Raw genomic sequence first — 3,875 nt, 5'->3', positions numbered from 1 at the left:
GGCAGGAGAATTGCCTGAACCCAGGAGGCGGAGGTTGCGGTGAGCCGAGATCGCGCCATTGCACTCCAGCCTGGGCAACAAGAGTGAAACTCCATCAGAAAGAAAGAGAGAAAGACGAGAGAGGGAGAGGGAGATTGGGGGAGAGAGGGGGGGGGGGAAAGACAGGAAAGAGAGAAAAGAGAGAAAGAAAAAAAAAGAAAAGAAAGAGAAAGAAAGAAAAGAAATCATTTGCTACCAATAAATAATTTGCGAAGGTACTTAGCATAAAACCTGAGACACAGTAGGTACCCAATAAATGTTAGCTTCTTTCTTTCAGAACTAAATTTCCAACTACCAGATAGATCTCCTACTAATCTTTGAGCTCACAAGGCCTATTAGCCCACCTCACTGCTGGACTACCCAACTTAGCCCAGACCTTGTCCTCCTGTATTCTCTCTCTCTCAAGTAATGGCATGAAGACTCTCTTTGGCACCTGGTTTCAAATTATCTGTCTTCTATCTCCTTTTAATCCCCTCAGACTCTGTTCTCCAAATGTCTTCATCACTCACCTGAATTTCTGAAATATCCTTGTAATTCGACTCCCTGCTTCTCCAGTACATCCTTCAAAACATTATGATGAGACAGAGCTCACACCAAGCACCTGTTTTGGTTCCCACTGACCATGAGAATATAGTCTGAACACTTGCATGTGAAAAACCCTCCAAAATCTAACCACAAATCATCTCGCCAGCCTTCCCTCTTACCACACCCTGCCATGACCCCTGTGCTTGTGTTTCGCCTGCAATCTACTCTCCCCCATTCTCCACCCATGAAAGCCCTACTCATTATTCTAGGCCCAGCTACACACACTCAGCTCAAGTGGCAAATGTTTTACAAAATTAGCTCTAACTTCCCCAAAGTTGGCATTAATCACTTGCTTTATCCACCCACAGCACCTCACTTGTACCTCAGTTGGCACTTCTTCCATTCTAGATAATACCCAGTGACTTGTTTTCAAGGCTATCTCTCCCAGTTCCTGAAGAATTAGGACTCACATCTGATCCACTTCTGATTGTCCCCTAAACACCTGTTACCTAGCCCCTTCTGTACTGCACCCCTGAAATGAATGTAATAACTAGCATTTGTTACCACGGGGTTCTATAGGTACCACGCTGTCCGTTACCTGCATTATCTCACTAATACTCATCAACGCTTACAAAGTATGTGGGATTTTAGTTTCACTTTTACAGATGAGGAAACTCTACTCAGAGAGGTTAAGTAATTTGCCCAAAATAACACCTCTAGTATATGGCAAAGTTAGAATTTGAACCAGGGGTCAGACTGATTTCAGAAGCCATGCTTTTAACCACTACACTATACCACGGACATTTTTAAAATTCACTTGTTCCTCTAGAATGTATGCACATGGGAGTATTACTCAAGATCAGCACCCCAGGAAATCGTATTTACTCCTATCAGCACAGGGAGGTCCTTTTGGTTCTGCTCTAGTCCAGGGGCATAAACAAGCAGACTCATGATAACCCCGATTCATCTATTTTTCTCCTTTCTTACCTCCACTCCCAGTCCCCACTACCTCTGAAAAACAAATCAGAAGAGAAATGTTTTGGAAGACAGAGATAGAAAAAGAATGCAATCTTTCATTCCTTGTGATACATATAATAGTAAGTATATAAAATTTAGCAGGCATATAGAACCTAAAAGAATCTGTTGGATCATTTCAAAACATGCTCACCCTGCTCAAACCTGAAATCAACAGCAGTTGCTAAGAAAACACATGACCAAATGCAAGACAACATGATGACTCACCCAAGGAACAAGCTTACCTTCCAGTTCTCAGAAGCCACCACCAACAGAGAGTCTTTGTAACCAAATCATCAATCTGTGGTTACAAACATTCAGGAGTTTCTTTTCATCCAGCTCAGAAGTGAATATAATCAGTTCTGGATTAAACACTTTTATAAAAGTAATTATTACCCAGCAGAGGGCAAGCTTTCTGCAGTGAAAAATGTACAAAGACTACAAAGGTAACATATTTTCTTTTAAACAAAGGTCTATTAACAGAGAGGAAAGATTCTTACTCAATGTCATCAAATGAGTGACTACAAAGGACATTCTAACAAGAGCATGCTTAGTAACCTATTTTCTTTGCCAACACAAGTGCAAATAATAAAACACATCTTGGCCGGGAGCAGTGGCTCATGCCTGTAATCCCAGTGCTTTGGGAGGCCAAGGTGGACGAATTACAAAGTCAGGAGTTCGAGACCAGCCTGGTAATGTGGTGAAACCCCATTTCTACTAAAAATACAAAAAAGTAGTCGAGTGTGGTGGTGCACGCCTGTAATCCCAGCTACTAGGGAGGCTGAAGCAGGAGAATTGCTTGAACCCAGGAGGCAGAGGTTGAACTGAGTCGAGGTCACATCATTGCACTCCAGCTTGGGCAACAAGAGCAAAACTCTGTCTCAAAAGAATAAATAAAAATAAATAAAACACATCTTTAACTCTTTAGTAAACAGAATTCATGATAATCATTTTTTCTTTCTGAATCACTATCTCAAATTTTTGAACTAAAAGCTCTAATATGCATTATTCTACCTACAATCCCATCGTACACTGGCTATAACCCACCATTATACTGTAGTAATAGCTTATATGCATTTCAGTTGTGGGATTTTTTTTATTTGTTTTGGGAGTATGGCATAGTCTTAAACAGCTTATTTATATTGTTGAAATATACAGCTAAGATAAAAATTTCTTCTGAGTGATATTTTTAAATGAAAATTAGCTCCTGTATGAGGTGTCTGTGAAAAAAAAAGGAAATTAGCTAACTCCTATGGTATGACCCATTAATTCACCTATCACACAGAAGCGGCTAAAGATGAAAATCTCAGTCATGAGTGATACAATCAGCTTTTCCTGAGGATACCACAACTTGTCCTCCAAAGCAAAAGCAGGAGAAAACAGGCGGTATGTCTGTAATCAGTTCTGTCCCCTCTCCGAACGCCAACTATCCCACAACCTGATTTCCTACTAAATGCGTTATCTCTAACCTTGAAAAGAGGACGGCATGGAGCACACTGACTAAGACAAATGGATTTTTAAGACTTATTACGCATCCCCACATGCTCTTCCTTTTCTTTCCAAATGAGGCAACATAACTGCTGAAATGAGTAGTGAGAATTCTTCGTTTACATGTTAAAAATCTGCCCCATGGCCAGGCACAGTGGCTTATCCCTGTAATCCCAGCATTTTGTGAGGCAGTGGCAGGCAGATCACTTGAGGCCTGGAGTTTGAGACCAGCCTGGCCAACAGAGTGAAATTCCATCTCTACTAAAAGTACAAAAATTAGCCAGGTGTGGTGGTGCATGTCTAGTTCCACTCAGGAGGCTGAGGCAGGAGAATTACTTGAACCCAGGAGGTGGAGGCTGCAGTGAGCCGAGATCACGCCATTGCACTGCAGCCTGGCAACAGACTGTGACTGTCTCAAAAAACAAAAAACAACAAAAAAAAAAAACTTCAAACCTTCAAAACCTTCTAATATCTACTTTCCTAAAAGTCTGCCTTTCAGATTACTGCCGGGTGCGGTGGCTCAAGCCTGTAATCCCAGCACTTTGGGAGGACAAGGTGGGTGGATCATGAGGTCAAGAGATTGAGACCATCCTGGCCAACATGGTGAAACCCCATCTCTACTAAAAATACAAAACATTAGCTGGGCATGGTGGCGCGTGCCTGTAATCCCAGCTACTCGGGATGCTGAGGCAGGAGAATTGCCTGAACCCAGGAGGCAGAGGTTGCGGTGAGCTGAGACTGCGACATTGCACTCCAGCCTGGGTAACAAGAGTGAAACTCCGTCTCGAAAAATAAAAAAAAAAAAAGTC

At 42.1% G+C, this 3,875-nt stretch overlaps 1 protein-coding gene across 9 annotated transcripts in view; it reads right to left on the bottom strand.

Annotated features, from left to right (window-relative positions):
* SYNE2 (spectrin repeat containing nuclear envelope protein 2) overlaps positions 1–3,875 on the bottom strand; it is a 405,273-nt gene that overhangs the window by 388,943 nt on the left and 12,455 nt on the right. Inside the window, exon 1 of one of the 9 annotated variants that reach the window (XM_037740443.1) lies at positions 549–566. The exons of the other annotated variants lie outside the window; for them this stretch is intronic. The gene's annotated coding sequence lies outside the window, so the exon portion shown is untranslated. Of the gene's footprint in view, positions 1–548; positions 567–3,875 lie in introns of those variants that run through there. 9 annotated transcript variants of the gene reach the window in all.

Source organism: Cebus imitator, unplaced genomic scaffold (assembly GCF_001604975.1).
Source record: "Cebus imitator isolate Cc_AM_T3 unplaced genomic scaffold, Cebus_imitator-1.0 Scaffold83, whole genome shotgun sequence".
In the NCBI taxonomy this organism is placed as follows: Eukaryota; Metazoa; Chordata; class Mammalia; order Primates; family Cebidae; genus Cebus; species Cebus imitator.
This window is presented reverse-complemented; position numbering and strand designations above follow the sequence as displayed.